At 48.1% G+C, this 13667-nt stretch overlaps 1 protein-coding gene across 3 annotated transcripts in view; it reads right to left on the bottom strand.

Annotated features, from left to right (window-relative positions):
- Nucleotides 1–13667, bottom strand: part of Pik3r5 (phosphoinositide-3-kinase regulatory subunit 5) — a 65877-nt gene that overhangs the window by 25068 nt on the left and 27142 nt on the right. The gene's annotated exons all lie outside the window — the stretch shown is intronic.

Genomic DNA, 13667 nt, shown 5'->3' with positions numbered 1-13667 from the left:
CTCCCATCCCACACACCCTCCTCTCAGAGGCCTAGGTCCTTCCCACCTTAACATCTTGTTTGCAGCCCATCCAGAGCCCTTGCCCAGCCCCTCTGCGGTCCTTTCTGGAGACCCAGCAGCTCAGCTAGAGGCCACGAGGAGGGGACTTCAGAAAGGGTTTTAACACCAGGAGGGAAACTGAGAGCCCCCAGTTGAGCCAACCCCACGTCTGGGTTCTGGGGAGGGCTCCCCTCCCGGGTCCTTTAGAAGCCAAGGCAGGCAGCAACAGGTTGTGGCATCCAACAGAGTAAGACCCAAACTGGACTCATGCCGGCCATGAGATTTGTGGCAAAGGCCTGAGCTTTCCCCCCAAGCCTCAGTTTGCTCATCTGTAAAGTGGAGACGGTGATGGTATGGATGTCAAGAGGCTGTGGGGAGGATGCAGTGCTCTGACCACGCATATTGTGAGATCTGTATCGTGCAACCATCTCTGCCACACTTCCGTGCCCTCAAGGCTTTATTCCGCTGCTGACACTCTCCCAGGCCAGGTCATCTGGGAAACCAGCTCTGGGGATCTGAGGACCAACCAGGAAACCAGAAGAGGAAGCCGAACCTCCAAACTGAGCCATGCAAAAGACATGCAAAGAGGGATGAATTCCCTCCCTCAGATCCAGATGGCCATTCGGACCCCAGGCAAATCCTCCTGCCTCCCCAAGCACTCCCTGAAGTAAGCTCTTTGTGAGCTGCCCCCACGGACGTCCCTAGAGAGTGATGCATCATGAAACTGGGATGGCACAGTGGCACCCATGCCATCTTTCACTTCCTGACCACCTACTGTGTGCCCAGGACAGAGCAGGCATTTGTTCCTGGGTGGAAGACACTGACCTCCATCAACTATACAACGATAGGGACTCCTGGAAGATGTCACGTGCTCTGAAGAGAGTATGGTGTTGGGAGAAGGACAGCTGATCAGCCCACACTCGGTTGTTTAGGGTCTCCAAAGAAGGGATTTAAAGCCTGAATGGGATGCCTAGGGTTACGTGAGAGGAAGAGTATTCCAGAAAAATGAGATATTATTGCCAAGGTCTGGGTGTAGGGATGAGCTTGCCAAGGACCTAGACCCTGGAGCCAGGTGTCAGGACACTGGAGCACAGTCTGTCCCAGGTCTCATGGCCCTGGAGGCTGGGACAGTGAACCGAGTTCAGAAGAACTTTCGCTCACTATTCATGACCAGGCCCCTGAATATTATCCTTGATGATGTGGAGATGCTTTAAAGTTCCTGTGAGTCCTTTTGTAACAACGGCCAAGTTTGCCTTCAGACCAGGCAGAGTCCACTGCCCCCAGACAGATAGGGCAGTTTCCTGTGCCCGGCTCCTTTTCCAGTTTGGGCTGTGCTGGTACCCAGCGTAGCTGAACGACCATGGGGTTAATACCTGTGATGAACTCCTGCCCTCAGTGAAGCCCAAACACTAGCACCCTACCCAACCTCTCCGTCAGCTCTGAGCTGACAGCACCTGCTGAAGGAGCCAGAACACTAGGAACGTTCACACAGACGACCTCCGAGAGCCATGCCACAACCCGGCCTTTGTCTTCATAGCTGCCCCATCATCCACCCCAGGCCAGGTTCCTGAGGGAGCTGGGAAGTCACCCCAGCAGGTCCTTCACTTTCCACAAGGGGCATCTGGAAGCTAGAGTGGATAAGGAGCTTGCTTTAGGCCAGCAGGAGCAGGGCAGAGCTGGAGGAAGGTCCTACCGCTCCCAACAGCTTAGGGGGTGGGCGGGTAGGACTTCCTGTTCTCCCTAGCTGTGGCTGAGCCCCGACCCCAGGTATAAAGTGCCGAGTGTCCTACATTCTACAGTTCCATGGAGAGGTAGCTCAGCAGTTAAGAGCACTTGCTGTTCCTCAGAAGATCCAGGTTCGGTTCCACCACCTGCGTAAACCCAGCTCCAAAGGGATCCAACACCTCTGGCCTGGCCTCTTCAGGCACCTGCACTCACATACACGTAATGTAAAGTTAAATAAATCTTTAAAGTTCCGTAAACCACTTGGACAGGGGCTGCATGGACCTGGTGCTGTTGGCACGGACCTGGAACGGCAGTGTGTGCACTTGCCACCGTAAGACTGTGAAGAGGAAAAGGGTCATTGACCATTCTAGAAGGCGCACCCCCTCCAGAAGCAAGGGCTTGAGGGATCGAAAGAGAATGCCTGAGGATATGAGCCTCATATGAGGCGAGGTCCCACCAAGTCGTTCTCAGTTCATCAGGAACATTGGCAGGGAGCCAGGAAGGGGCAGAAGGGACAGTTTGCAAGTCCACTGTGGGGGAGGAGTCCGGACACCAGAAAGACAGTCGGACTTAAGCAGTTTTGCTACTCTACCCCGACCATCGTCAGGGTGGGAAAACCCAGCAGTAGGGAAAGGAAGGCTGGACCACCTCTGCAGGACAACTGTGCAGCAGGAGAAAAAGATGGGCAATTGGTGTTACAGAGGAACAGAATAACTTGCCTGAGCTTACGCAGCTAAGAGGTGGCAGAGCCGGAATGCAAACCCAGGGGGTCCAGGTTCTTAACCCTGCCCACATTGTCCCTCTGCAAATAAGATGCAGTTAGAAAAGGAAAAAAAAAAAAAAAAACCAGGAAAGAAAACCAATGCATGACTCTATTCCACAGGAAAAACTCGGTTACCAGAATTTTGCTTGACGAGGTTTACATTTCTAGTTGCTGATGCCTTGAGCCCTGACAGAGACGTCTGTCTACACCAGCGGCCCAGCCTGCCTCTTCCAGAAAATGGACACTCTTATTAGCTAGAGAGAGGACACCCTACAGCATGGTGGCATACTGGGCCCTAATCCAACAACCTCTTCTGGTCTCCCTGGACACCAGATGTGCACATGGTGCACAGACAGACAGACATATAAATAAATGAATTTTTTTTTTTTAAGTTAGGACCTACTGGGTCCCGGGCCTGGGGAGCCTGAGGAAGACAACAGAAATCCTGGAGAGGAGCCCCTCAGTGAACTACAGACCTGAGAGCAGGGGTGGAATCATCCAGAGCCTGGTGGGTCGGCTCCGCCCTTGTGCTCAATGCCTGGCCCTGCATGCTCAGTTTGGCCTGATGACTTGGTGACATCAGCCATTCTCGACGACTTGGGGGCAGAGCCCCATTGGCTCTGGGGAAGGGGTATGAGAAGAAGGTAGGAAAAGCTTGGAAAGCAAGACCTGGCTTGTTCAGGATCTGATGTCCAACCCCGATCCCCTCATTAAGAGGAGTCCACTATAAAACTCGAGCTGCTGGCAGGCAGGCTCCCCCGATGGGCAGAGCTGAAACATTAAACAATGGCCACTTCCACGTCCAAGTTCCTCTTCTGAGCCAGTGCAGAGGGCTGGTGACCTTAAGGAGACCCTGGGAGACAGTAGAGGCTTGGAGCTGGAGTCTGAGCTTTGGCAGCCTTTGCTCGGATGGGCGATGACATCCTCCTGCCAACAATGAGCCGCCTCAGCTCTTTCCTCTTAAGTTAGTTTTGAATCACTTTTCTAAGTTCTCCCACAGTTACCAGAACAGGTTTTCAAAGGTCTCTTTTGTGAATTGTGGTTTTCTGACATCATTCCTATTTATCAAAATTTCAAAATGTCCTGGCAAGGACAGGGATTCCCGTGTCATTTTTACAGCGATTTCTGAATCTGTGGTCATATGCCCTCTCTTCATGCCGTGTCCCTATACTGTCTAAAGCATAGGTTCAGATTTGCAGTCAACATTTTATGGCAGGTTAGAGTTGCTGAAATACTTATTTTTGACAGTTAGGTGTAGTAACCATGGTAATAGCATTGTGTGGCTGAGAGTCTGACTTTTCTAATTCGTTGGTCACTATTGCATGTCTTTGTTCCCTGAAGTTCTTTATTTCAGTTCATTTCTTGCTCAGCTGGGTATTCTGAATAATTACTGGCTGAGTTTGCGGCTGAGGTGTGAGATCTTATTAAGTCATATGTCATTCAAGAACTGCAGCCCGGCCAGGAGAGCTGGCGGCATTCATCACCCACCTTCCCGATGCTCAGAGAAACCGCAGTTAGCAACAACAACAACAACAACAAAAAAAAACGGCTGCGACGATGAAAAGAACTAGATAATGTGATTGGGTGAAAACTCACATGAAAATTGATATTATCCCATTCTAAAATTAAGATATGCTCTGGGGAAAAGGCCCACCATTAACAGCATCAAGAGAAATGAAAACAGTAAACTTTTAAGATAAGCGGTTTTCATGAATAAAACTTTTGAGGGGGTGGGGTGGGGGGGTGGGGAGGGGGAGGACGACACAACACAACACTAGATGGAAACACACATCCTCTCATTAGGCACGAAGGTCCAGAATCATATATAAGTGATGCAAAAAAAGGATCACAAGCCTCAACACAAGCAATTAAAACTGCGAAATTCTTGGACACAGGGGACGCAGCTTCATCAAACCGGATCTGTAGACGGCTCCCTGGAGATAACACCTGTATTAGTCACTCCTGTCAATGTGACAAAACACCGTGGCCAAGGCACCACAGAAGGAAGAGTTTATTTGGGCTCAGGGTTCCAGAGGGTTAGAGCCTGTAATTGTGGGGACAGTGTGGCAGCAAGTGACAGGCAGCTGGAGCAGGAAGCTGCGAGTTCACATTTCAACCACAATCAGCAAGCAAACAGAACAAACTAGAAGTAGGTGAGTTTTGTTTTGTTTTGTTTTTTTAATCTCAAAGACCACCCCTGGTGACATACATCCTCCCTCAAGGCTGCACAACCTAACCCAAGCAACTCCATCAACCGGGGACCTGACGTTCAAATGCCCAAGATGGTGGGGGACACGTCTCATTCAAACACTGAAACTACACGCTGAAGAATCCCAGGCCACAGAAGAAAACCTTGGACAAATTAGACCTCAGCGCCAAAACGAAATTAGATCTAAGAACCACCACTCTGCACGAAAGGCTGTGGTCAAGGGTAAGAACAGAAGGCTTGCTTGTCATTTGAGTGATAAAGGGCTGGTATCTAGACAGGCAGGGAACTCCTACAACTCAACCCCCCACCACCACCACCCTTCATTTCCAATAGACAAAGGAGTGGAATAAATATTTCTCCAGATAAATATGCAGGTGGCTAATAAGCCCCCCAAAGGAGCTTTTTGGTGCCCATGAGATGGTTCGCTAGGTTAAAAGCGATTGCCACACATGCGTGTGGCCTCAGTTCAATCCCTAGAACCTACATAAAGGTAAAAGAGAAAAAGAAGATCCACAGAGTTGTCCTCTGACCTCCCATGGGCCACGGCAGGTGCATCTCACACACATACATCATGCCTGCCACATACACAATAACACTGATAGCATCAGGTACTTTTCACTACTGATCACCATGCAAATGCAAATCAAAAATAGGCTACCCCTATTAGTATGGCTATTTTTTTTTAATTTATTTTATTTTACAATACCATTCAGTTCTACATATCAGCCACGGGTTCCCCTATTCTCCCCCCTCCTGCCCCCCTCCCCTTACCCCAGCCCACCCCCCATTCCCACCTCCTCCAGGGTAAATCCTCCCCCAAGGACTGCAATCAACCTGGTAGACTCAGTCCAGGCAGGTCCAGTCCCTTCCTCCCAGACTGAGCCAAGTGTCCCTGCATAAGCTCCAGGTTTCAAACAGCCAACTCATGCAATGAGCACAGGACCTGGTACCACTGCCTAGTTGCCTCCCAAACTGATCAAGCCAATCAACTGTCTCACCTATTCAGAGGGCCTGATCCAGTTGGGGGCCCCTCAGTCTTTGGTTCATAGTTCATGTGTTTCCATTCATTTGGCTATTTTTTTTTTCAATAATTGAGTAGAACCGAAATTTATTATAAGCCACAGTCGTCCTAGGGACCTCCATACTATATATATAGCCTCCATGGTTCTATGGGCTGTGGTCTGATTGTTCTTTATTTTATATCTAGAATCCACTTATGAGTGAGTACATACCATGACTGTCTTTCTGGGTTTGGGTTACCTCACTCAGGATGATTTTTTCTAGTTCCATCCGTTTGCCTGCAAATTTCATGCTTTCATTGTTTTTCTCTGCTGAGTAGTACTCCATTGTGTATATGTACCACATTTTTTCCATCCGTTCTTCTGTTGATGGGCATCTAGGTTGTTTCCAGGTTCTGGCTATTACAAATAGTGCTGCTATGAACATAGCTGAGCATGTATCTTTATGGTATGAATCAGCATCCTTGGGTATATGCCCAAGAGTGGGATGGCTGGGTCTTGAGGTAGTTCGATTCCTAATTTTCTGAGAAACCGCCATACTGATTTCCACAGTGGTTGTCCAAGTTTACATTCCCACCAACAGTGGAGGAGTGTTCCCTTTGCTCCACATCCTAGTATGGCTATTATTAAAGAAAACAACAACAACAACAAAGTAAATGTGAGGATGTGAAGAAGTCAGGACCTTGTGAGATGCTGCTATGGGGATGTGAAACAGGGTAGCAGCCACGGAAGAACAACAAGGTGGTTCCTCAAAAGATGAAGAGCAGACCTGACATATGATCCTGCACCTCTGCATCTGGATTTATGCTCAAGGTAACTGAGAGCCAGTTCATGAATGTCCATGTTCATCGAGGGATTAGTTACAGTTGCTGGAGAGTGGGGGTCGCCCTAGTATCCATGGGATTGAATGGACAATCGAGGGGTGTGTGTGTGTGTGTGTGTGTGTGTGTGTGTGTCTGTGTGTGTGTGTGTGTGTGTGTGTCACTATTCAGTCTCAAAGGAAGGAAATTCTGACACACAGCACAATGCAGATGAATCTTGAGCACATTATGCTGGGGTGAAATAAGCCGGTTGGTTGCAAACAGCGGGATGCATGACAGCGCTCGTGTGAGATAGAGCAGTCAGTCACAGAAACAGAAAGTTGACTATGGCTGCCGCAGGCTGAGGGAAGGAGACAGGAAGTGGTTTAATGAGTACAGAGACACAAGATGAGAGGAGTTCTGAAGACGGACGGCACTGCTGGGTGAATGGACGTAAGACGACGGAACGGGCGGAGGTGGGGCTCCTCTGGTAGGGTGCTTGTGACTCCCACATAAATGAGGCGTGACGGCGCACAACGGTAACCCCAGCACTCAGAAAGGAGAGCCAGGAGGACCACAAGTCTAAAGTCATCCTCAGCTACACACCGAGTTTGAGACTAGTCTGGGGATACATGAGACCCTGTTCTAAAAAAAAAAAAAAGAAAAGAAAAAGAAAAAGAAAAGAAAAAAAAAGTTTTTTTTTTTTAAGGCTATTGAATAGTTGACCCAAATACGGTTAAGACGGTATGTTATATAGTATGTGCATTTTACTACAACTGGAAGGAAAGAATTAATTGACGTTCTATTACACAGGAATGTCAATTCATCATGAATTTCAGTCTAGAGCAGTGGTTCGCAACCTTTTAACACAGTTCCTCATGTTGTGGCGACCTCGCCCCCCCCAACCATAAAATGCTTTTCATTGCTACTTCATGCCTGTAATTTTGCTACTATTATGAATTGTAATGTAAATACCTGATATGCAGGGTATCAGATATATGATACCCATGGGGGTTGCGACCCTCAGTTTGAGAACCACTGGTCTAGAGAGTAGGAAGGGATAAATAGGAAGACAAGGAGCCCGGAGGGAGGGAGGGAGGGAGGAGGAGGGAGGGAGGGAGGGAGGGAGGGAGAGAAGGCAGGAGGAAGGCTGGCTGGCTGCTACCGAGTGACTTTTCTGTCTCACACTAGGTTACACAGTTCCATTTGCTGATTCCATTTGCTGACCACAATCTCCTGAAGACACAATCATGGCTGCCCACAATTCCTGCAGCTCAAGCAGGTTAAGCCATAATTGATTCATTCACGTTTCTGTTATCACAGTTCCCATGGCCTGAGCCGGAAGCACATCCACAGTTGGTCCCAAAGCCCACGTCCTTTCTCCACGCTGTCCACAGGAACTCATCCCCACCCTTTTCTAGACATGCAGAGGTCTGCATACCGAGGCTGAGTGTGTGTGGGTAGAGGACTCAGAGCAGGACTCGTAAGAGTCAGTTCTCTCCCGTCCACCATGGGGGATCAGGCTTAGCAGCAAGTTCCCTTACCCACTGAGTCGTCTTTCTGGCCCAGTTTTTTACAACTTTTTATGAAGCAGATACTGATTTCAGAGTCCTGTTTAGCCCAGTCTAGAACTCTCCAGAACTCTGAGGGACCATTTACTATGCTATGAAGAATTCAGAAACTGAGGCTATCTTTCCAAACATACAGAGAAGTGGAAATATGCATTTCTGTAAATAGAGAAAACGAGTGCATACAGAAAAATGCGTATATGCCCAACTAAAAAGCCACATACCCTCGCCACAGGGACACACGCATATACTTAGTTTGAAATTATAAATAAAAAAATCTTTAAAAAATATAGAAGTTGGGGAGAGTTGGAGTTATGGCTAGGTGCCCAAATGAGTACGCACATGCGCACAATGTCTGATCCCCTTTAGTTTTCCTTTACTGGGGACAGGTGGGGTACATTTGCTGAGATGGAAAAGCTTAGCAGGAAGAGGATTTTTAGGGTGAAAAGGGAAAGTTCTGCTTTGTCAGAAATGTACCCCTGCTGACCCCAGAGGAGAGCCTCACACCTACATTTGGGGGTTCATAGATTAGTGGTCAGTGAAGTGAGGGATCCTGTGAAGACAGACGTGAAGGACCCGGGAGCTCACGGTGACACGGAGGCGTTCTATGATCGCAGGACAGGAGGACCCAACAGAACAGGCGGAGGGGACAGAAGGAGGTGACAAGCAACTGGCTTGGGAGTTTTGTTTGGAGGGGTTTGGAACAGAGTTTCTTTTATGTGGCTTTAGGGAGCAGAGTGTCTGGTAACTGTGGCCAAGAGAATCTTATGGTTCTTCCGATTGTTCTTTTATGAAAACATTTGTCTTTTGCCAGGCATGGTGGTGCGCGCCTGTGATCCCAGTCCTGGGGAGGCAGAGGCAGGCGGAGCTTCTTAAGTTTGAAGCCAGCCTGGTCTAGAGCAACAGGGTGGCAAAGTGAGACCCTGTTTCAAAGTTTATATATGCATGTGTATTTCCATCTAAACAAAATCACATGCCAGAGTATTAATGACAGTTATCTCCAAGAGGAAAAATTAGATACATTCCTCTCTAAACATTTTACAATAATTGATATTTTATACCTCTGTTCTGTTTTGAGACGGTGTTTCATGTAGCCCGGGCTGGCTTCATACCGCCGCCCCCAACCATGAACTTTGGATCTTCCTGTCTCCACTTCTCTCCTGGGAGTCCAATCATATACCATCGACACTTGGTTTATGTGGTGTTGGGGATTAAGCCAGGGAGGACTCCGCATGCTCAACAAGCCCTCTACCGGCTGAGCTACACCCCAACCTTTACATCTCCTTTTTAATCACGCCAAGAACAGTGCTGTGTCTGTTCAAATGAGAAAATGGTTCTTTTCTGTGTTCTTCCTGTGCAGTGCACCTGCACATGCTGGGCAGCATAGGGAACACGAGCCTAAGGGAGTCTGAAGGGCCGAAGAAGGCCGAGCAACCAAGGACTTTGGGAACACAGAAAGACATAGCGGCACATTCCCAGGGTTTTCTTCTTGCTCACATCGTCTCAACTCAACAGCGAAGAGCCAGGAACCTAGAAACCCAGGACATACAGACGGGAAAAGCTGACGTACTCCCAGGACACAGAATGGGGCAGCTTAACAAGACAGGCAGTCGTCAAGCTGCAGGGTCTCCGTCCCATCCCAGGTCCACAGAGCCAGTGTGGTGTCGCCGTCACCAGTGATGGTGAGAACAAAGCTTACACTTCCACTCTGCCACTTACAGAGAGGCTCTCCAGACCTCTGCCAGAGGCCTGAGGAATCCAAGTAGAAAGCCAGGTCCTTCATCCTCAGGATGGTCAGGAACCCCCTCCTGCCCCATGGTGTCAGTAGGCCTCGGAAGCTGGGCTTCCACCCCAGATCATAAGCATCCCCATCCCCAACAGGTGGTGTTAAGGAAAGCCTAGTGCAGAATCTGGATTCCCACTGGTGCCTGCAGTGGTGAGGTCATCCTTTCTCCCATCACCATGGCAACACTGGAGCAGTAATGATGCACTCCTGCCCCTTCCAGTCAGAGAGGAGTAGGTGGAGGTCTAAAAGAAAGCTGGACTCCCTCTCCACCCGTTAGTAACAAAGACCCTCCCCAGCATCAGCGGGGTGGAGTTTGGAACATTACCTGGCAGTAACGTGGCAGGGATCCCCACTTCCCTGTTGGAGATATGTCAGAGAAGATGACTAAAACACAAGCCTGAAGGAAGAATCAGATCCTCCTAACTCCCACCATACCCACAGTGACCATGTTTTAATTAAGAAGAACTTGTCCTGGGGCTAGAGAGATGGCTGAGATTGTGTGTAAGCCTGAGGACTTGAGTTTAGACCCCAACACCCACGCAGAAGGCCAGGCAGAGTGGTGAGCATTTATAACTGAGGCCCGGGAGCATGAACAGGAAAACCCGGCAAGCTCACTGGACAGCCAAAACAGGTGAATCAATTAGATTCAAATTCAGAGAAAGACTATCAAAAAAAAAAAAAAATCATGGTGGAAAGAAATTGAAATGCCACCTAATGTTGACCTTGGCCTCCATGTGCACACAAACACACTGACAAGTACATATATAACATCACACACCACACCACACACACACACACACACACACACACACACACACACACACACACACACGCACACACACACATCACCTGTACATTTAGAAAATTGTCACATCCAGAACAAGGAAGTTCTCAAACCAAAATTTAAAAGTCATAGACAGGCACTGAAGGGAAGGCCCAGCTCTGCAGTTAAGGAAGCTTGCTGATCTTGCAGAGGACCTGGGTTCGGTTCCCAGCACCCACATCAGGTGGTTTGCAACTCAACTCCAGTTCCAGGGATCTGATGCCTTTTTCTGGCCTCTGCAGACACCAGACATGCAGACAGTTCGTTCACATTACATGCAGGCAAGCACTCACATACATAAAATAAAAATGAATAAACCTTTAAAAATTTGACTAGCTGGAGTTTATAAACTTTTTAAACTTCTGTTCTTTGAGATTATAAAGCAAATAAAAAACAAGCCAGAAACTAGAATAAAATATTACAATACACACACACACACACACACACACACACACACACACACACACACACAGCAAATGATTCCTATCCCAGAAGTGAGCACATGCTTAACAAAAGATACACAAGTGGGCAACAAACGCATGAAAATATTGTCGGAACGGTTAGTCATCAGCAAAATGAAGATTCCAAACCACAATGAAACAGCCCAACACTAGAATTTCTAAAATAAAAAATAACAATACCAAGTTGATGAGGATATGGAACAATCATACATTGTTGATGGAATTGTGAAATGGTACAAGATTGAAACACAGTTTGGCAATTTTACAAAATTCAACCACCACTTAGCCTTTGACCTAATTAGTCCATTCCTTTCCACAAAAGGAGTGAAAACTTACGTTGACAAAAGATTTGTGCAATACTATTCGTAGAAAGTTTTATTCAAACTAACCTCCCCCTGGCACCAACCTGATCCGTCAACAGAGGGATGATTTGCTATTATACAATGTATAATTATAATACAGCATTCTGCTATTGAGCCATACACAGAAGATGAAAGAATCATGAATACATGTAATGACATGGACGAAACCCCAAAATACGGTATGGAATGGAGGTGCACAAAAAAACAACAGGTGCTATTTGGCTCCACTTACAGGAAGTTTTAAAGAAGACAAGATTAATTAGTGGAGAAATAAATCCAATGAGGTTCACCTGGGAGAAAACAGAGACGGTCCAGGAACGGGCATCAGGGAGTGTCTACAGGCCTTTCCAAGCCTAGGGATTCGGGCACCTGCAGGGAATCCCAGAACCCGCAGAACTGTATGGGTATCAGAAGACTGCTCCCAGTCCCCTTGAAATCTTCCTGTGGTGTCTCACTGCCCTGGGACACAGTTCACAAGACCCCAGAGATCCAGGCCTTTCATCCAGGCCAGCCCCAAACTTCTGCTTCAGCTCTCTCTGCCTGAGACACTGTTCTCGTCATTCTCAACCCAATCCCAACACGCACTCTTCCATCTTGTTTACGATTCATAGCCTTGTTTGTTTGTTTCTGTTTTTATTTTATGTGTATGAGTATGGGTGTTTTGACTGCCTGTGTGTCTGTGTACCCCTTGTGTGCCTGGGGCCAGAGGAGCCCAGAAGAGGGCATCAAACCTCTTGGAACTGGAGCTGCAGATGGTTGTGAGCTGTCATGTGGGTCCTGGGGATTGAACCAAGGTCCTCTAGAAGGACAGCCAGTGCTCTTAACTGCTGAGCCATCCCTCCAGCTTTTTAAAAATAGATGTACATGTGTGTTTGTGGGTGTTCATACACCCCAGTGCACACGTGGAGGGCAGAGGATAACTTGTAAGAGTCAGTTCTCCCCTCCTATCAGGTGAGTCCTGGGGCTGAACTCAGGCTCTCGGGTTTGGCGACAAGTGTCATTACCCATTCAGCCTTTTGTTGACCCACAGCTCGTATCTTTTTTTTTTTTTTTTTTGGTTTTTGGAGACAGGGTTTCTCTGTGTAGCTTTGCTCCTTTCCTGGAACTCACTCTGTAGACCAGGCTGGCCTCGAACTCACAGAGATCCACCTGGCTCTGCTTCCCAAGTGCTGAGATTAAAGGCGTGCGCTGCTGCTGCTGCTGCTGCTGCCGCCGCCGCCGCCGCCGCCGCCGCCGCCGCCGCCACCCGGCCGACAGCTCATATCTCTAAGGTAGGTCTCTTGACCTCCAGGCTGGGGTGGGTGCCCACCTTACCCATCCACAGCCTCTCTGCCTGCTCAGTGACTGCATTACAACTGTCTGTTCCCATTCCTGGCCTTTCAGCTCTGACCACAGTGGCCTGTTCACCATGTTAATGGCTCCAACCTCATGACCTGACATGAGGCCTGGGCTGATTCTCCTTATACACTGATATGAACATACAAACCAGAGCCCCACCCTAGTATGTACCCGTGATGTTATGCCCATGTGAGCAATAGGGGACATTCCTCAGGCCTGAGGGGAAATCACACTGACTACAACACCCCAGTGAGTCAGTCTGGATAGATGTTGACTAAGTCAGTTTTGGACACCCACAGTGAGGGTGCATTGCCTGGGAGACCAGCTTCCTCCTTGATTTCCTCAGCTAGGGGCCAAAGAAAGAGGTACAGGTCAGAACCCAAACTTCCTGAGAAGCACTCTTAAGACGAGAGCATGAAAACGGGACCTGTCTTTGGCTCTCTCTCTGCCTCCTCCCCACATTAAGAAGACAACCACCCTGGGGAGAGTCTATGTTGGGAACAACGCTGAGTTCCTGAGTGCTTCTGTCAGGATGGGGCTCCCACGGGACTTCAGCTAATTTCTTAAAAATTATTTTTTCATTATTTTTAAATATAAAACTTAATTCTTTCTTTAAAAAAAGAGTTATCTCTTTTAATGTGTGTGAGTGCTCGCTTGCATTGTGTCTACATGCACCAACCTACACTAACCTCAACTGCCTCCTTAGTTAAATGGTATCGTTCATCATCACCTCCTTCAAGAGTTGATGGTGTCCCGGGTGTTTAGTCTGACAGA

This window comes from Peromyscus leucopus, chromosome 8b, assembly GCF_004664715.2.
Source record: "Peromyscus leucopus breed LL Stock chromosome 8b, UCI_PerLeu_2.1, whole genome shotgun sequence".
Classification (NCBI taxonomy): domain Eukaryota; kingdom Metazoa; phylum Chordata; class Mammalia; order Rodentia; family Cricetidae; genus Peromyscus; species Peromyscus leucopus.
The sequence above is the reverse complement of the archived record's forward strand: the minus strand, read 5'-3'. Positions and strand labels throughout refer to the sequence as shown.